The 21,510-nt window shown below is 41.2% G+C and overlaps 1 long non-coding RNA gene across 2 annotated transcripts in view; it reads right to left on the reverse strand.

The window, feature by feature from the left end:
- LOC143270552 (uncharacterized) overlaps positions 1-15,172 on the reverse strand; it is a 37,593-nt gene extending 22,421 nt beyond the window's left edge. For both annotated transcript variants that reach the window (XR_013047748.1, XR_013047749.1), the window contains exons 1-2: positions 14,989-15,172; positions 1,459-1,581 (exon numbers count right to left, since the gene is read on the reverse strand). This is a non-coding gene — a long non-coding RNA (uncharacterized LOC143270552). The remainder of the gene's footprint in view (positions 1-1,458; positions 1,582-14,988) is intronic.
- Positions 15,173-21,510: the final 6,338 nt, after the last annotated feature.

Raw genomic sequence — 21,510 nt, forward strand, 5'->3', positions numbered from 1 at the left:
ACAGACACACCCTGAAAGTACCCCAGGCCAACAAGGCCCCTGAAAAAGCCCATGCTAAGCACCTAAAGTGAAAGTAGACCAGGATTAAACCCAGGTGTGTGTGTGTGTGTGTGTGTGTGTGTGTGTGTGTGTGTGTGTGTGTGTGTATGAAGATATATGTATATGCATACATATAGTTACATTTCCTAAATGTAAACCAATCATTCTGTATGGCTAGCATATATGTTTTCAGGAATGACCATTTGATATTGAGTATCCAACTGGTGTGCTCTTCCCTGGGCAGGACTATTCCCTTAAGTCTCAGAAAGTTCTATGAAAAAAGAGAAGAGGTTCATAATATCCAGCAATTAAACCATGGCTAGGAAAGCTGAAACTTACAGGAATTCCAAGGCCCTTCCACTTCCAATGTTAAATGGGTGATAACTAAGGAGAACTGAAGAAAGGAGACCCTCTGTCCCATTCAGCTGCAAACAAGTCATGCAGCCACATTCAGAGTTCTAGTCCTCATGAGTCACCCATTCTAATGAGAGCCTTTGTGATGCCATACATTAGAGTTATTCATATTCCTATAAGTGATCCCATACCTATACACCTGTATTAACCTCAATAAACTCATTCATTTGAGGGAATAGGAATCACAGTCTTCCCTGGGAGGCAGACACATAAAGAAAGGGGAAATGATAAGTAATACAAAAGGCCAACTTCTAGCTTCCTTTTTATTTTCTGTACTGAGACAGAGGCTCAGTAGGATTTATCTTCCACCAGCAGGCTGCCTCTTCCAGCTGTCTGGTTTGGGACAGATAGGTGTGTTCACAGTCAGTCCTGAACACGGTCACCTGAAGCTGCAGGTGATCACAACTCTTGTGAGTGAGGAATGGCTATGTTATGTCCAAAGGACAGCATGTCACAGCAGTTCCCTCATGCTCAGTCAGGACATTCAGGACCAACTTCCAGGATGTTTCCTATCCTAGGGGAAGTGGTTGATCTACAGGTCCCATTTAGGAATGAGCATTCATGGTCATTTCAACATTTTGAAGTTATGAGGCTGTGCATTTGCTGCTGCAAACCACAGAAAGAGAACCTTTGGCCAAGACTGAGAGCTGAAGAGATCTATGTGTGAAACAAAAATGTTTACAAAGCAGTTGCTACTACACTAAGTAACAATAGTAGCATCATCTAAAGGGCTATGACCTGTCAAGCCAGTGTCTTTTGACCAGGTACACAGTAGCAGGTACTAAATCCTTCCTATAGTGCAGGCCTCACCAGATCAGAAGGAAGTTAATTACACAATAATTCTCATGCCACCATTACATGAGTAACTTTCTCATATTCTGTATGCTACCACTTAAATTATATTTTCTTATGCTGAAATAAAATGTCTTAATTTCATGAGATCCTATTTGTTGATTTTTGGTCTCATTTACTATTGGAGAAGAGTCCTATTCAGAAAATCCTTACCTGTGCTTAGCAGTAGGAGTATTTTCTCTACTGTGTCCTTTGGCATTTTCAGGGTATCTGGTCTATGGCACATTTGGTGCAGAGCTAGTGTATGGTAGAAGATAGAGAGCAGAGTTTCATTTTCTGCATGATGAAAACAATTTTTCACAATCAGTATATCTGAGACAGTATCTCACATGCCAAAAAATATATGAACTACAAATATAGGTGCAAAGTTAAAGTAGGTATTCACAAGTACATTCTTCTTACCAAATGGACCAATTTGAGGTCACCAGCCATGAAGTAATATGAGGTCCAGCTCTGACCACTCAGAACAATGCGTGGCAAATATTTCAATAGAATAAATTGTTAGCAGGACTTACAGCCTGGCTGAAATACTATAGACTCTGTGGTCATTTTCTTGGGCCCCAGACCCATTTGTCACATTAGTAAAATAATATTCAGATTGCCCCATAATTCCAGCTTTAAGTGTCTTTAAAATGATTACATTTTTCACCCAATATAATTTTTTAAATGCTGCAAAGGAGGTGGAACAAGAACATATACGCCATGTTCATTGTAAACTAAAACATTACAGGTACTGTGGACGCTATAACGATGGTTATGAATGAAAATTTAACATAGACCTGCCCGCTGTACCACTCCTGGGTGTGCATAGTGATCGAAATTAATGACAGTGAATCACTACATATGTAAGGTGAGTTTGTGTGTAATTTTTTACCACTGTACTACCTGCAATAGATGATTCAGGGAATGAGCTCAGATGACCACCATTATATGAATGATGAAAAACAACACAATATGTATAAATAATGCAAGATAATTCAAAATAAAAATTGTAGAAAAAAATTGCATAATTCTCAAGAAAATTGTTCCAACTATATATCAAGTTGAGAAACAGACAACTCTCCAAAAACAATTAACACATATCTTCTCTCATAAATGGAATCTAGAAAAATAGGAAAAAGGGGTTAAATTTTTTTGAGGAAGTGTGAGGGGAAATATTTTAAATGAAGGGAGTATAACTGGGAAACAAGGTGGTGTACAGAAACAAATGACTTATTTTTTATAATTGAAATATACAGAATGAAAAGATTAATTTTAGAAGTAACAAAACAGAAAAAGAATTACTTATTTGCACAAGGGCTCATATATTTTTATACAACTAATCATAATGACTACATTTTTACTATCTTCCAAACTTCTCTTAAGGTTTTTGAATGATGGGGTTAGAGTTGGCCTAACAGAAAAGTGCACCCTGTACTCTTTCATAGGAATTGAGTTCAGTTTCCATCACCCATCACCGTGACCCAAAATCAAACACCAATATCTCTAGTTCCAGGTAATCTGGAGCCTCTTCTCATCTCTGTGGGAACTGCACTCATGTGTACATACCTACATGTCTAATCACATATGTGCAATTTTCAAATCATTGTTTCATAATTTCTCGGTTTATTTTATGGACCCAGGGAGGCAGAGAGGCTTGCACCCATGCAGTACATGATGTTAGTTCATCTCATACTCTCAGTTGTAAGAATAAAGGATTGTGACCAAACAGAATGTAAGTACCATAAAGTCATTCTGGAACACAGAACCATAAAAAGATAGTGCCAGGGAAATATAAAATAGTTGGATCATGCAAGACACCTGAGTTGTACAGAGTTGATACAAATAAATCTGCATAAAATTTAAACTTTATAAGGATTTCTTAGCATTTCATTAGTTTCAGTCACTAAAAGGCACAGTGTTCCATCACCATATTGTCATTCATCATGTGTATTTAATTAAGAGAGGTTTACAAAATTCTTGAATTCCACCATAACAAAAGACAGAAATTTTGACACAAATAATCTGTAAAACATGAACTATTATTTGGCTCAGTTGATATAACACACAATGGATGAGCTCCAGAGGTCTGGCAGCTTTCTGGCATTTTTAGCAAGGAAGGAGCTCTGAGTTTAGTAGCTCTCAGGACTTCAGTGCCTGAAAAGCAGCTATTAATTTTTTTTATTTTATTTTTTATTTTTTTATTTTTTTTGGTTTTTCGAGACAGGGTTTCTCTGTGTAGCTTTGCACCTTTCCTGGAACTCACTTGGTAGCCCAGGCTGGCCTCGAACTCACAGAGATCCGCCTGCCTCTGCCTCCCGAGTGCTGGGATTAAAGGCATGCACCACTAAAAGATGTCTAAATAACAAACTTGGTGAGGGGATAAATAGAATGATAAACTGAACCCAAAACCAGACACAAAAGACATTTTGGACAGAAACAGAGAACTGAAAACAATCAAGATAGAAGACTCAAACTAACCATGTAACTGCATTAAACATAAAGTTCTAGATGGGAGAAATCACCAGAGAAGATAAACAACAACACAGGATTTCACTCTATGATGTATAGAAAACAAATGTATGGGCAGAGTGTCAGAGTAATGAGGCAGGAAAAGGCAGAATTCTTAAAAACACTCTAGTACCCATGCTGCTACCAAAGTAAACTGCTGAACAGAAAGTTTTACCAGGGAAAGTATCTACTCTGAATAACACAAACATTATACATGTGTGTGTTGAAAGGGGATTAATTTCTCAGGAAGACAGAACACTCCCCTTGAAAAGTATATAACTACGAATCCTACAACCTAGATGAGAAAGTGGATGGAAACTGACAAATCCACAATTAAAGTTGGAGATGGGAGTCGACAGAACAAAAGGAGGGAAAGTCCAACAGCTTCCCTTGCAAATGTTCATTGTGTAATGGGATGTTGGTCAGGTTCAAGGACCGTGGCTTCAGTACACCATCAATACTAGACCTGCATGACACACAGCAGCTCCCAATGCCACTATGATGGTGTAGAGATGATGGAGAGGTGATGGAGAGGTGGGAAAGATGGGGGCTGGGGGACCAAAGTGCTTTACTGTTTTCTTCTTCTTTTTTTATTATTGTTTATTTTTTATCTTATTTTTATTCCTTTTTTGCTTTCCTTTGTGACGGGACTCTACAAGAGGTTGGGGCAAATATGGAGGGTCTGGGAGAGGAGTGAGATTAGAGTGTACGGTATGAAATTCCCAAAGAATCAATAAAAAATACAATGCATGCATAAAAAAATTGACTTTAACTTTCTACCATTTGTTGATATGAACTAAACAATAAGAAGCTGTCAAATGAAGGAGGTTTTAGACTTTTAAAAAACATGAACATATTGAGTAACTCAGTGCAATTTTGACATAGGGACAGAAGTTCCTATATAATAAGGCTTTAAGATGTTGTATTTGGAATAGAAAATTCCATTTAACTCCTGATATATCCACATGACAAGATTTGGTAATAAGAAAATTTTAAATTATAACCAAATTAAGTTCTTTTAGAGTAAAAAGAGAAAAGAAAGAATGAAAAGCAGAGAAAGTCATTAAGGACAAGGAGAACGTGAACACTGCTGTCAATCAATTTCACCTGACAGACATTTACAGAACACCTCCTCAAATGACAGGTTAAGACAGCATTTCCAGAACACACAAGTCACTTTTCAACATACTCCACGTTACAAGCTACTAAATAGGTTTAAATAAACATAAAAACCTGATATAAAGTGATGTGGGCAATCTGAATACAGTGAAATTAAAAGGCAAGTTAATAACAGAATAGTATCTTGATAATCCCCAATAAATGAAAATTAAATATTTCATTCTTAAAATAATCAATTAATTAAAATAGAAAGTTATAGCGAAGGTAAAAGTATTGAAGTAGAAATAAAATATAACCAAATTTATGGAATAAGCTAAACCATGATTAGAAAAAACTAAAACATTAAATGACTTTATATGAAAGTGAATACATTTGGATTTTGTTTGTATGTTCTACAATAAGATCTCTCACTCTGTAGCAGTGTATCCAGAGCAATGTGTGTGACCCACACTGTTCTCAAACTCATAGAATACTGATTTCCAAGGGCTTGGGTTATAGATATGAAATACTTAACACCTGACTTAAGTAGATTTGTAATCTATGACATAAATTTTATATAAATACTAAAAAGAAAGTGAATAAGAAGCCCCTAGTCAATTTTTAAAATTCAATCAATTGAAAATAAACATGACAAAGGAAAGAAAAAGACGTATATCTATACAACACTGATAAATCTCTAGGCACACTAGCAAAGAAAAATGAAAGATTATTAAAGTTACTCACATAAGGAATGAGAAAGGGGATATTGCAGATCCCACAGGTACTAACATGAAATAAAGAAATACAGAAAACGTTAAGCCCATAATAATCTGGATGAAAGCCTATAATTTTTTTCAGAACTGCATCCTGCCATCCTGGATCTTCACTGAGGCCATCTCAGCCTCATGAGGACTGGGCTGTGAGGAGTCTCCAGGCTCTGAGAAGACAGCCTCACTAGACCTGTTCTAAGAGGAGACTGCTGTCAAGAAGGCAGGTTTGTCTTCACCTCAGCCTCCCCAGAACCAGGTCTGTGAGGAAGTCCAGACTCCGAGGAGACCCTGAGCCTGGCCACCCTGGCCTGGAACTGCCCTCACCAGATTAACTCCAGAGACCTCCTCCACAACGGCTCAGCAGCTCCTCAGCATTTCCTTAACGTCGTCAAGTCTGAGCATGCTCAATGTCCCAGGCAGGAAGACCAAGGTGGAATGGGGGAGGATTAGAGTCTCTGCCCGGATGCTCATTGGGCCAGAGTGCTTCAGGGGCGGGCTTAAGCCTCACATGCCATTTATGATTGGATGTGTTGCATGTGGCTCTATTTGGAGGCTGGCATTTTCTGGTGGGATGCGGCTTTGGTGAGAAATGTCTACAGTGTCTCAAAGGAACAGATATTGTGGAGCCTCTCAACACTGGGGTCTGCATATCTCAGAATTCCAGATCAGCACAGGACAAGTGGATACTCAGGCCTAGGTAGTCTGCTCATTAATGACAGAGGGAGGCCTTGTGGCCAGAACTGCACACCTACCATCCCATAATTCTTGTACTGTCTCACCTTGCCTCATCTTAACCTGACCTAGCCTCACATCCTCTTACCTTAGCAGAAAACCCATTTGGCCCTCTGGAAGGCCACCAGATTGTGCTGCTTTATTGCAAAAAGGAGAAAATTAAAATGACAACCAAATAGTCTCTTTCTCAAAATCACACAGCTGCTGGTATGGGACAGGGACCCTAGTCAAGTCAATTCCACAGACAGCTAGATTAGAGTTGACTTCTATTCCGCAGAACTGGCTGTGTTGAGTCCCAGTGAGGAAGTGGTACCTAACAATGTTGATTTTGTATCAGGTCATCAGCTTGGCGTTCCTGTGACTCAGCATGGACAAGGAGCTTGCATCAGCGGGACTGCACCCTTATCATTCACTTGCCCACGTGGTTTGGTAAACATTTGGAATGTAAAATGGCTTAGTGGCTCATGGCTGAGAAATGTCAAAAGCATATGTTTGAGTCATTTTATCATATCTAAGATAAGAACTGTCATGCAGAAGAGAAAGGAGGAAAACAGTTTGTGTCCATGAAAACAGATTTTATTTTAGTCTTACTGTGAGGCTTCTCAAGATGTGCCTCCTCTGTCTTCCATCAGGGTCACTTTTGGTTCTGAAGGTTGGAATAATGATAATCTGTGCCCGTTACCAGCACTGGTTACTGTGAGGAAAAGTCATGGCCATGACAAACCCCAGTATCAGTATCAGAGCTTTATTAGGAGGAAGAGGGTTGGGGGGGACAAGAGAACCAGGCCTGGGGAAGGAGAGAGAGAGAAAGATGGTGGGTGGAGGGTGAAGAGAGAGAACAAAACAGATAGAGAGGAGGTGAGGTCTGTGTCTGGTTCTTTAAGGGTGCAGATGAGCTTACAGAGCTACACCATGCATGCTAGATTTCGTGAGGCATACATAATCACCAGCGCATAGTGATGACTTAAGACACAAGACCCCAGACCACTTGTGTAGCTCCTGAACTGTGCATGTGCGGTCATGCAGCTGAAGCCCAGCAAAATCCCCAACAAAGGTGTTGTTGAATCAGTTGCCAAGATAGAAGAATGATTTGGGGCTGGGATAATATTGAAAGGAGGTAGCAAGTTCTACCTTCATCAAAGTATCTATCTAGAGCTTTGTTCATGCAAACTTCCACTCAATAACAGTAGGACCCTATGAAAGACACAAGTGCAAGGTTTGAGACAGGAAACTGGAAAACAGACCTATGTTTCATTTTAAACTCTGCAGTTGCTTCTAGAGAGGGCAACCTGGCAGTAGCTATATAAACTCCAATTACATATACCTTATAAATGTAAGTACATAGATCTGACCATCCAGTTTGAGAAATACATTTTATTTGGTATGGTGGTGCATATTTCCAAAGCTACCAACTTGGGATGCTGAGGCAGGAGGTTCATGAATTTGAGACTGGTCTTAGTGTGAGTGCCCTTCAGCTTTAAAAAATATAAAATTATTAAATTCAACAGAAATGGTATTTTTTTTCAATTTGTTAATAAAATGAGAATGCATTCATTAAAGAGATAAGTGTTTTCTTATTTCTATTTATAATTTAATGTAATAATTGAATAAAGTTCTATTATCAATTGAATGCTGTAATGGTGCAGAATGGGTCTCTTCCAATGTTTACTTGGCCTCCTGAGGGAACCTTTGATGCTGGCCAAGGAAGAGCTCCCTGTGGTTCCCACAAACCCTGCCCTAGGGGGAAGACCAGCTGTGCCAGCTGTGAAGGTACACAGAGGCAGAGAGGAGAAACTCCTGATCCTGGTTAGATTGCCCTTCCCATAAGAGCTACTGTTCTCCTTGACCAAGGTGGGAATCAACCCTTTCACCACTGGCCCTTCTGGCACTTATGTCTATGTAAATGTTTCTTGTTTCTGTCTACTAGCTTCCCTTATTGCTATCAGGCCCACAGCACTGGAAGGCAAGGGAAGCTCATCAGCAGGGCCACATGCTGAGTGCTTATCACTTGGAAGTTCTGAGACTGGGCCCTCCCCAAGAAAGCAGGGAGGTGAATTCCCAGAGCAGGCAGACCCTGCAAGAGAGGCCCTGGGTGGGCGGGCAGATGCCTTCCTCACAGGAGCTTGGAACAGACTCAGGGCCAGGATTGGCAGGGCTGGTATTAGCCTGCAGGAGAGGCTCCTGTGGCTCTCACAGAGGGGGGAAATGCACTCTCTACAGGCAGGCAGAGGTGGGGAGATAGGTGAGGTTGGGAGTTTACTGCCTGCACACTCTGAATCTAAATCCCCCTCCCTTCCTTCCTAAGCCAAGTTCATCATTAGCTTCCCATGTTAAACCTTCTCTGTCCTGGTAATGCTTAGAAAAAATGTTAAAGATACATTATGTTTTTAAAAATTTTGATTTTGTGTCAGGGACAAGGACAGAATCTCTAGTTACTGGAAAAGTACAGACCCCCATAAGACAGGGAACTAGATCAGCTTACAGTCAGGTTGCCTAGCAACAGGACATTGAGTCAGAGCCCTTGACCCTTTCACCCTGTAAACATCCTATACAAACATCCTGTTAGCTTGCCCCACCTTATGCAGATGACAGCTTCTTGCTCCCCCCACCCTGCGGAACTATATAAACCTTTGTGGAAGAGAAATAAAGTAGCACCTTGATCAGAATCTAGACTTGGTGTCTTTTCCTTTGGATCTCCTGTCCCTACATTCCCTCCTTAGGGTGGTTGAGAACCCGTTGAAGTACTGCAGGCGGGGCAATTTTGTTTCCACACATACACACAAAATACATGGATTTTGGTCATTTCAGTTAAATGGGTTACAAATACTTGCCATCATTGAGGAGGATCAGTTACAAATTATTATTGGTTAAGATAAGAAAAAAACATATCAAATTCCAAGTAGAAGATAACTAGTGAATTAAGCAGAAAAAAGATATTTTACGATGTAATATTTTTATAAAAATTTAAAGGCTTAAGTATGTCATTAGAGATTGAATACATACTGTACTGGGTCTGAGGAAGTAGTTTAAGATATAAAAATATGAAACTTTAAATTTTAAATAAGTTATGAGATTTAAATATAAATAAAGTTTATATGGGGTCTAAAATATAAAGGTTTTAGGTATGGGAATATAAAAAGAATGTTTTGGGAAGAAGGAAAATATATGAAATGCAAGTTATTAGAATATGTAAAAGAAATTTATCAAATTCTGAGCATTAAAAGACTTAAGTAATGATAAAAAATGATTTGAGATGTATGAAAAATAAAACATGTTTTGGATCTCTTGCTTTTGCTATTCTGCTGTTACACTGAGACTCCAAAGGTTTATAGTTTTAAAAATGTCTGTGTACTCTATAGGTATGGATAAAAACGGGGCCACTTGTATGTTTGATTTTGAATGTCTGAGTTTGTATGTCCTCCTTGTTAAGGAATACATGCTAATGCTAGTCACCCAGCTATCCAGGTACTAGTTTAAAGCATAAACTGTTAACTCTTATGTAACAATAAGCTATTAAAAAAGAAAACAACCTGAGAGGTCCATTTGACTAATGCATCTACAAGATAACAAATTGACCTGGTTATTGTTACCAAACTTGGAGATGTTTTCAAGATTAGGCTTAGACTTGTTTAGCTCAGATATATTTAATAGACAATGGTCCTCAAACCTGTCAAAGATCTAATGAATATATTATTTAAATTATTTGATAAAAAGCTTACTAGCTCACTAGAACAAACAGAGACTCCCAGTTCCTAGCTTTAACTCCCAAGGTTTCCAAGAAGTCATGGAACAATGACAAGATAAGATGACACCCAGACTCAACACCTACTGCCAGGGATCTGGCCTAGAATGGACATATGAGACACTGACAAGATAAGCTCAGTCTTTCCCAAAGTTGCCCCTTCACAAGAACTTTCACAGTATGGGCCCAGCAGCCAAGATTGATGCTGTCCTGACACCTGTCCTGCCAAGGTTATGAAGACAACAGGAGCTTGGGATGATGGCAGTCTGGGCAATGGATAGTCTCTGCCATTCTTTAATAGATTTGGAAGTCTGTACTCAGGTAAAATTTATCCTTCTCAGATCTCTGATGGCATTGACGATTAGGTAGCTACAACTTTGTCAGCTTAGCAACATCAAGCAACCAGTTTCCATGGGGTTGCAGCCACCTTATTAATTTGTTGAACAATGAATAAATAATTAAAGCTACTAGGTCTCCTAAAAAAAGAAAGAGACAAACAGGTTTGCATTACATGCTTCATATTAAGGGACAAATAGGTTTTAAACATAATTTGAATGGCTGTTCTTATAAAAGATACTACAAAATTTCTTTCCTTTATCATACTATCATTATGCATTAAAACTTAAAAAGTTCAGAATTTAACATTAATAGGATTCTGATAAGATAATAGAGTAATGACTGCTTACTGTTTGGATTATGAGCTCAAAATTTTTGGTTTCTTTTGGTTATCTTCTGAATGTAGACTTACAGATAGATTCCTGTTACCTGCTTTTTCTAAAATATGTATTTCAGTACTGATGGATAATACTAATATATTTACTAAGGCTGTGGGCCTAAAAATTCCAAATAAGTTAACTTTTGTCTCTAGTCTACATCTGTTTCAGCGGGCTTCCATTTGGCTGGCAGATAGATCCAGGCCATGGCTACTGACTTCAACCTTCGGCACATGGACTTGCTGAAAGCTGATATGGACCAATCCAGCCAATTTAAATGCTGTCTCTTCAGCTGGTCAATAAACCAGATGCTTCTAAACCCCCTCCTTGCTTTTGGCTAATATTCTTGCTTTCCAGGGCCCTGAAAACAATGTACCAACATCATCAGCAGGAAATAATTACAGAAATGAAAACATCTCCCTTATTCCCTCTGGAATGTTAGGTCAAAAAAAAAATTCTTGTCACAGAGAACCTGAGATAAAATAATAACTGGTCCTATTTTCATTTCCAAGTTCCTTCAGGATAAGGAACTCTGTCAGCCATCACAGGGCTTTAGGCCCTTCTGCTTCTGCTAATTACTGTTGGCTCTTACTTCATTGAAGTCTTATCTAAACAATAATTCCTGTTTGGATGCCACTAAACTGATGATGCTAGAATCCCTCACCTTGTTTTCAGAGGTCATGTTACAGAATAGGCTAGGGCTAGACCTCCAATTCTTACAACAAGAGGGACTATATGCAGCCCTGGGAGAGAAATGATATTTTTATATAGATCACTCTGGGCTGGTTAAGGACTCTCTGGCCAAAATAAGAAAAGGCCTCAACAAGTGAAAGAGGGACAGGGAAGCTGGCCAAGGATGGTTTGAATCTTGGTATAACAGTTCCCTCTGGGTAACAACTCTAACCTCCATTCTTTTGGGACCCCTAATGCTACTAGCCCTCATATTAACTTAAATCAAATCAAATTAATTAATTTGGGCCTTTCCTCATAAACAGGCTGATGCAATTCATCAGGAAAAGTTTCGAGACCACCCAAATAATGGTGCAAAGGACTCAAACTCAATACCAGATCCTCAACCAAGATATAAAAATGGCCCGCTTGACTTAGGGTACATATTTGCAAACTAGGTATTGACAACCCATGACTGGGTGTCCTTGAGTTACTAGAAGAGGAGGGAATTGAAGGGAAAAATCAGCAGCCCTCTTGAGAGATGCTCCCTCCCCCTCCTCTAAAGGTATTTGCTGACCAGCAATTTTAGAACTGACCAGAAGTTGAACTCATGGGAAGATAAGGCTGGAACAATAAATCTATATACCCTAGACTTGGCTAAACAGAATATGAGGAGTAATGGACTCAACCAACCAGAAATTGAACTTATGGAAAAATAGGACTGGAACAATAAATCTGAATGTATATATCCTGGGTTCAGCAAAAGCAGGACATAGGGAGTAAAAGATATATGTCTCTGTAGATACCCTGCATCCTGTTAGCCACTAGTAACCTCATAGTTACCTTATAGTTCAGCCAGTAACTTCAAAGAACTACCTCACCCCTAGCCCCTTCATCCAATCCCGAGATATGTAACTCTCTGCACATAAATCTTTCTTATAGGAAACTCCTTGGAGTGAGTGCTGGGGGTCATCCTCCTCCACTCGCTATGTTAAGTGTGGGCCACAGACAAAGCCTGGGCATGTTTTGTTATTGACAAACCCATGTGCTTTCATCAGATATTGGCTCTGGGGTGGTCTTACTCAGGGCACAACACACTGAATCAAATTTTCACATAGGTAGGTGGATTTAAAAGAAAATCTGACATATTAGCCCATGCCTCTGCTCCCAACTCTTAGATCTGGTTCCTGTTGATTGTGTGCTGAGAAGGAGTTGGTATTTAAGGAAAACAATCAACAAATGACTAGACAGTTGTTAAATTAAAATTTTTATTAAAAATTGATATTTTGGTAAATGAATTCCATCCAGGGTTGGTGGCACATGCCTTTACTTTAATCCTAGCACTCAGGAGACAGAGACAGGAGGATCTCTGTGAGTTTGAGTCCAGTGTGGTTTATATAACATGTTCCTTGCCAGCCAGGTCTACATAATAAAACCATGACTCAAAAATAAATGAGTAAATACCTAAAGTATTAAATATAAAATATTAACAATTTTGGAAAACCATCTCTCACCAGAATTTTGGCAGTTTCCTGGTACTTAAATACATTTCTGAGGAAGGTGGTAACATTAATACAAGGAGTTTCTCTAATATTGCACGATGAGACTTGTTTACAAATACTTTATAAAAGAATAAAATATAGCAATAGAAAAATTACACATGGTTAAAAGATCCACTTAGAGGTATAGGATAGAAAAGAGCTCAAACTGTGCTACATTATGGGGCGCCTTATAAGCCCCACCTCCCAGAGGCAAGAAACATGGAGGTGTGCCCTTTCTCCTTTGATACCCGGGACAAAGAGTGCCAGTTGCTCCAGAAGGAGAAAATAAAAGAAATGCAGAAAGGGGAGGTGCCCAAGTTCAAGGCCCTTCCTGTGACACCATTAACTTGCCAGAGAAAAAGGTAAAGAATGTGACTCAAGCTGAGCCTTTCTCCCTGGAGACAGACAAGAGAGGTGCCTATAAGGCTGAGATGAGCAAGCAACAGGTAGAGGAAGAACTGAAGCAGCAGAAGGAAGCCGCCTGCTTCAAGGCTCGTCCAAACACCATCATCTTCCAGGAGCCCTTTTTTCCCAAGAAAGAGAAGAAATCAGTTGCTGAGAACCTCTCTGGTTCCCTAGTTCAGGAACCCTTTCAACTGCCCAGGGATAAGAGAGCCAAGGAGCAGCAGGAGACGGAAAAGAGAATGGCTGAAATGAAAGCCTTGAAAATGCAGCAGTTGGAGGAAGTCAGGCAGCAGGAAGAGGCACAGGAAGAGGAGGAGCTAGCCAGGCTAAGGAAAGAGCTGGCACACAAGGCGAATCCAATCTGCCTGGTCTCAGCAGTGGAGGTGAAGTAAAGTGAGCTGCTGGTGACAACTGTGCCCGTGTCTCCTCAGTTCTCCACTCAATTCCAATAGGAGCTCTCTATATCACCCCAGGCATGGAGAGCCATTTCTCACACTCACCCACCCACATGTGGCAGTGGACCTGACAACTGTGAATGCCAGTGTTCTTGAAGATACAATAAAGTTGGAACTAATGAGACACCACTCATACAGGCTTGAATCAGACTTCTCGAATTTACCTCCTTCCAACATCAGTTGGTCGTTTATTATGGGTCTTACCTCTGGCTAGAACTTCAAGTGTTTGTTTTGGCACAGTCTATTTATTTTCCCTTAATCTCTCCCACCCCTCTTTTATATGTATATTTTAAGCATAAAATAAAGGCAGTTAAATCCTGAAAAATAAAAGACAGGCTTTCTCTGTATAGCCCTGACTGTCCTGCAACTCACGATGTAGAGCAGACTGGCCTTAAATTCACATCCTCCTGCCTTAGATTCCCCAGTAGCTAGGGTGACATTGTGTGCTGTTAGTCAGGTGTGCCTGTCTGTATTGAACCAAGTGTTTTATTTGGGGGGCCTGGGGATAGAATCCAGGACCTCAAACATGCCAGGCAAGTTCCCCACCACTGAGCTGCACCTCGGCCTCAAATGATCCATATTCTACCAAAAGATGGCTCCTTGTAATGTGGGGAAAGACCAGAAAACTGAAGCTTGTGTCTTGTCTGTCTTGAGCATGCCCATGGTGCTTGTGGGAACTGTTGCTGTGTCCCCCCCCCCCTGTCATGGGGAGCTTCTTTCAGCCTTGTCCCTCCTGCTACTTCACAGCACAGGATCCCAGAGCTGATGTCATCCCTAGGCTGTTGGACTTTCAGGCTTGTGGTGCTGAGTCACACTTCTGCAAAGTCAGAGGCCTCAAATGTCTGGAAGTGACCAAGAGGTAAATATCACAGCCTTGTCAGCCCTCAGCCTCTCTTGTGACTATTCATTTTTTGGTATTGTAGCAAAAGTGGCCACATGCAATATTCTGCCTTGATATAAATATTTATAAAAGCAGGCAGTGAAAACTACCACACCCTCCTTCTACTGGCCAATATCATGAACAAACTCCTCTTCATCCTTCAGAGCCCCTCTTTTAGGTTACCATACCTTTTGTAGAGTGCCTGTCAGATCTGGAAGAGACACTCCTACTGTGTTTCATTTTTTTCTTGGGTTGTAGACCAGCTTCTCCTGCTGGCCTGGAGCAAAGGCCTCATTTGTCTTCAGTTGTTGCAGAATGGTCTCATGCACTTGACCTATATGGCATTTGTGTCTCTTTCTGCAAGATGCCAGACAGTCTATTAGGAGCATCAACCCATTCTTTGTTCTTATAGCCTTCAGAAGTAAATGTACTTTATTAAAAATAGTTCTTTTCAGGGTTAGAGCATGGCTCAGGGTTGGAGCACCTGCCGAGGATCCCCCAGTGAGAAACTTGGGGCGTGGCTAAGGGGTAGAGCCCCTGTCCAGAATCCCCCAGTGAGAGGCTGGTGGTCTTGCTCAGGGGTATAGCCCCTCCCTAGGATCCCCTTATGAGGGGCTGGGGTTGTGGCTCATGGGTGGAGCCTCTGCCTAGAATCACACACTCCCACCCTATGCTCTGTCTTGGCTCAGTGATATTTATATATGCCTTTTCTACAATATGCTCTGGATTCCATCATAATTTGCCATAAAGATAAGAAGGTAAATGGAGGCACTTAGGTCCTCACTAAAGACCAGGTGATTGTTTCTATTCTGAGCTGCCTTTGTGGGTTCTGCTGTGGGTCTGGCACTATCTGTGCCAGGGTGATCACCAGGCTAATCTTGGTCATTATTAGTTTTCTTCTCACATTCTCTCTCTCTCTCTCTCTCTCTCTCTCTCTCTCTCTCTCTCTCTCTCACACACACACACACACACACACACACACACACACACACACACACACACGTAAGACCTACAGGTCAGAATCCAGCCTCTGCTGGAATTGTAAGGTGTTCTAGATGTGGGTCTAGAAATGACAGAGCCATAGTAGAGAAAGTTGGCCCAGGCCTGGGTGTGGTGGTACAAGCCTATAATCTGCAGAGACAGAGGCAGGTGGATCTTGTTAGGTCTCAAAGAACCCTGGGACAAGTGTCTGTCTGAGGTGCCTATTTAACTTATCAAAGTAGACACTGGCCAAGAGGTTCTCCCAGAATCTCTCAGCATACCAAGTACCTGTTACAGAGTCCTTCTGGAGGGCACACCCCACCCCTACCCTCCACCTCTCCAGTCCCTGAGCTTCCCTTCCCTTCCCCCAGCTTCTCTTCTCTATATAACTCAGGCATTTTGCCTGCTTGGTTTGTTGGGTTTCATGTGCTGTCTTTGCTCCTTCTTTCTTCCTCTCCCTCTGTCCCTCTCTCTCCTGCTGCTCAGTCTTCTGGTCAGGTCCAGTCTGGATTCTTCCAGATGTCACTGGCTTTCCCTCACATGTACAATAAACCTTGTTGTCGACCATTCCTTGGAACAGCCACTCCTCATTTTTCATTCAGATCTCTGTGATCTGTGAGCTAGAGGCTAGCCTGGTCTCCATAGGGAGTTCTGTGACAGCCAGGGCTACAAAGTGAGACCCTGTCTTAAGATAAAAAAGAAAAAAGAAAAGAAAAAAATGGTTTCTTTGAGACAGGATCTCAAGTAACTCAGGCTGTCCTTGAACTCTGGACCCTCCCACCTCCACCTCCCGAGCCCTGTGCTGCTGACCGGCAGGCTTCACTACACCTGGTTTCTTGACTCTCACTGAGTACTTGCGGATGCCATTAGCAACACCCAGGTGTAGACTTGTATCAATTTCCAGACATTACTCTCAAGCAATTATTTCGTAACTCCCCGACTCTTCCTCTTCCCATCAGTGATACAAAACTCCTTTCAGAAAAGAAGGAAACTCGAATTCTGAGAAGAAAAGATCAATGCTCCAATACTTCCCAAGCTGCCTAGCAAGGATGAATCGCAGCGGTGATATTCTGTAGAAACCTAGACCTTCTGAGCACGCTCAGAAGACCTCAGAGAGAGTCCCAGCCTGGTCCAGTCTGGGAGGGATTCAGGGAATCGCTCTAAGGACCCCCGTTCTCTGGCTCGAATACCCGTCGGCCCAGGCTCGGGTGCGCCCCTAAGTTCTGCCTTGCTGCACCCGCAACTCATCCCACGCCCCACTCGGAGGAGTCTGCCAGTTTTCTGCAAGCTTCTCGGCCTTGCCCGCTAGGAGGCAGAGAGGACCACATATTGTCGCACCTGGAGGATGTCTCCGCAGCCAGCATGCCTGGTGAGTACTATGCTCACACTTGGTTGAGATCTTCCAGCAAAGGACGGTGAAAGGGAGCGTACCTTCAAGACTGCTCTCAGAGGGGCAGGTTTCCAGCCCCACTGGGAAAGCACTAAATGCTAGCAGGAGGTGGGGCAGGACTATTACAGCACCCGCCTCTCTCAGCTCTATGGAGCTGGGAAATGGGAAGGCACCAACCACAGGGAGCATCCTTGGTGTGCCCTCAGATGGGCCGTGGCCTCAATACTCCAGGCAAGCCTCCTGACTTAACCTCTTGAGGACTGGACTTATAGACACGATCCGCCGTGGCTGGTTGAACATCTCCCCTTAAGAGAGGATATCACATTGTGTTTATGGAGATGATGTAACATTTTAAAGTCATTGAAGGCGAGCTTCACGATCAAATCTATGATGCTCTTTCCCAGTTCCTGTCCGCACGTGATTTACATTTGTCTCCTGGACGCCTGTGTTATCCTCTCTGTCATTCAATGTCTTTCCATTCAGGCATTTTCAGTGCCTCCTTAAACAGGCCGAGTTCCTCATATTGTGGTGATCCCCAGGCATAAAATTATTTTCATTGCTACTTCATAACTGTAATTTTGCTACTGTTTTGAATTGTAAATATTTTTGGAGCTATTTTGGAGGTTCATAAAGGGGTCAAGGCCCAAAGGTTGAGAACTGCTTCTTGAATTCCAGCACAGTACTGTGGCTCTGAGCTTCTTATTCCAGCATAGACAACGGATAGTGTGAGTTCTTTCTGTTGTCATTCCTCCCAGAATCTGCACGCAGTGGGTAACATTAAAATTTTGAAATTGGTCTTGTTAATGCCACTGAAATATGAATGTAAGTTAACTGACTTTTGCCAAATGATAACAATATCAAATAAGTTACTTTAGGAACTACCTTGTGCTATGCACAGTGTTAGAGGTAAGAATAGCTGTGTCAAAGTAATGAGCAAATCTATCACCTAAAATTGGTATCTAAACCCTTTGCTGAATTCAAAGGATATTTTTAGTCCTTTTCTGACTTGTTCCCATGATGTCGTTGAACAATTACTCTTTAGACATGATCTCACCATGTAGCCCAGGCTGGCCTCAAATTTGCACAAAAATCCATATTAAAAATTTAAAGGGTTTTATCTAAATTTCATATTCCTTCCAGGGACTAGAAGTGTAGCATACATGAGGCCCTGGGTTCAATCCTCAGCACCCACGTAAACTTGATATCTTCTGCATGCCTGTAATCTCCTACCTCAGTCTCCCGAACCCTGATAAACAGGTGTGAATCATCAGACCCAGGGAACTGTAACTCCTGCTGTTCAGGTGTATTTAACTTGTTCCATACACGATTTACCTGGCTGTTAAATTGTAGCTAGGTCACACATGGATATTTGTTCCACTGTAATTATTCATCCAGCAAGTCCCTAATGACCACCAACCGGGAAAACCCATTCAGTCTCATTTTCTTCTGCTCATGGTGTCTCCCGGATTGCATGCTTTATTCAATTAATCGATTCATTCATTCAGCTCCATTGTGGGCACTGAAATCACAGGTTCTGTAGATTAAGAAATGGACATCAACACCTAGTGAAACTTGTAGCTTTGTTAACCTTTGGATCTCCAGCTTTTAAAGGACCAGCGTTACAAAACCTCCTCACTGACTGTTTCAGCATCTGCTTCATTCACAGCTAAGCCTCTTACTGCACTGGAATGGAAATGACATGGGGACAGTATCCTTACCAACATGCTTTTATCTTCGTTTCATTTGTAATAAGCTTACAAAGACTGGATGGTCAAAAGGCTTCTTCCGACATCTTTAGTTTTTGTTAACTCACCCTTGCACAGATTACCCTCCCCACCCCGCTCTCCCCTACCAGCCTGCTGCCAGCCAAACTTATGCCTTTAACCTGGAGTGTACTCCCCCATTCTTGCATGCCACCTGTGTTTACTATCCCTTCTGATTGTATTTTTTTATTTGGCCGCAAGATGTAGGTTTTCTTATAGCTTTTTCACATGCCCTTCATTCTAGTTAAGTCTTTTCCGAATGTGTCCCTTCCAAATCCATGTTTGAACCTTTCCACTCTGAGCATTTCGCCTATCTACCTTGATTTTTTACCTGTATTTTACTAAACCCACCTGCTCTCACGAGTCCATCCCCAATGGCCTGTCTCTAATTACCTGGCTTCCACATGTACTCCAAAAACACACAAAAGAAAATATTCAAAGCCAGGATACCTGTGTGAGAGACAGTACACTGTTTGTTTTAATGAGGCAGGGTCTCATGTACACCTGGCTGGCCCTTTTACTCCTCACTGTGTAGCAAGGATGACCTAGAACTTCTGATCCATCAGACTTCGCCTCCCATGTCCTTCAATTACAGGCAGGCAGCACCATGCCCTATTGTGTGAGTGCTGAGGATGGTGCCCAGGACAATGTGCATGCTAGGTAAACAACTGACCCATTGACCTTCATCCCTAGACTAGGGAAGAAACATACAATAGGAAGAAAAAATGTATTTCAACACTAAGTTTATCATGTGTATTTTTTGAGGCTGGTCTTTACTATGATGCCCAGGATGATCTCAAAGCCCCGAGTTCAAGGGTTACACATGCCTGGGCCTCCAGAGTAAATGGCACTGTGGGTGTGCACCTCCACGTGAAATGTGTTTCTTGAGAAGATTCTTGGCATGGCTTCTCTGCACATCCATTTCTGTGAGCATTCATGGAAAATGCTGCTGTGTATAAAAAAGAGCAGATGAATGGGGCCCCTGCTGGAAAGGTGGTCACAACTTCCCACTGACGTATGAACCGAATCTAGAACCTTCATTTACCTGAAACTGCCTCTAGACCTGACAATGTTTGACAAAATACCAGGATCCGAACGTTCAGGATGATGTTCTCATCCTTAAAGTTCACCCCATACATAAATGGACTTAATATGAGTGACTATGACATATAATGTCACCATCCAGACATAGGAATCCTGCAATAATTCAGTGAAAGGAGGAACACTCATAACCAAATACTTCCTTGAAATGCTCAGAGCAGCAAAGTTTTCTTCTACCTTGGGAACTTCGTAAATAGCTAGAAGAAGACTCAGCTGAAGGGTTGCTATCTATACCAATGTTGAAGACCACTCAACAAATAAAATACTGGAAAACTGAATCCAAAAACCCAATAAAAAACATATCCACCATGACCAACTAGGCTTCATCCCAGGGATGCGAGGGTGGTTCAACAAACAAAAATCTGTCAATGTAATACACCACATAAACAAACTGAAAGGAAAAAAAAACATATGATCATCTCATTAGATGCTGAAAAAGCCTTTGACAAAATCCAACACTCCTTCATGATAAAGGTTCTAGAGAGATCTGGAATACATGAAACATACCTAAATATAACAATGGCAATTTACAGCAAACTGACAGTCAACATCAAATTAAATTGAGGTAAACTCAAAGCGCTTCCAAGAAAATCAGGAAAAAGACAAGGCTGTTCACTCTCACCATATTTATTCAATATAGTACTTGAAGTTCTACTTAGAGCAATAAGACAATGAAAGGAGATCAAGGGGATAAAAACTGGAAAGGAAGAAGTCAAGCTTTCCCTATTTGCAGACAATATGATAGTTTACATAAGTGACCCAAAAAATTTTACCAAGGAACTCCTACAGCTGATAAACTCCTTTTAGTAATGTGGCAGAATACAAGATTAACTCAAAAAAATCAGTAGCCCTCCTATATACAAATGATAAATGGACTGAGAAAGAAATCAGAGAAACATCACCCTTTACAATAGCCACAAATAATATAAAATTCCTTGGGGTAATTCTAACTAAGCAAGTGAAAGACCTGTATGATAAGAAATTTATGTCTCTGAAGAAAAAAAATCAAAGCAGATATTAAAAAATGGAAAGATCTCCCATGCTAATGGATAGATAGAATTAACAGTAAAATCGGTAATCTTACCAAAAGCAATCTATAGATTCAATGCAATCCCCATCAAAATCCCAACACAATTCTTCACAGACTTGGAAATAACAATACTTAACTTCATATGGAAAAACAAAAAAACCTGGGCTGGAGAAATGGCTCAGAAGTTAAGAGCACTGGCTGTTCTTCCAGAGGTCCTGAGACTGGTATCTAACTTGCCTCACAGCGAGTCCTTGTGATGTCACATGCAATGGGCAAATCACGGCTCAAGAAAACCAACAGTATTTTGTATTTGTTGTTGTTTCCTCCTCTCCCGTTCCATCCTGAACAACTACACTAATTCTTCTCATGGCTGTGATCAAGTAGCTTTAAATGATTTACTTATGAGAGGGGAGCTTCTTTAACCTCAGATTTACAAGGCATAAGG

This window comes from Peromyscus maniculatus, chromosome 23 (genome assembly GCF_049852395.1).
Source record: "Peromyscus maniculatus bairdii isolate BWxNUB_F1_BW_parent chromosome 23, HU_Pman_BW_mat_3.1, whole genome shotgun sequence".
NCBI classification, from domain to species: Eukaryota; Metazoa; Chordata; class Mammalia; order Rodentia; family Cricetidae; genus Peromyscus; species Peromyscus maniculatus.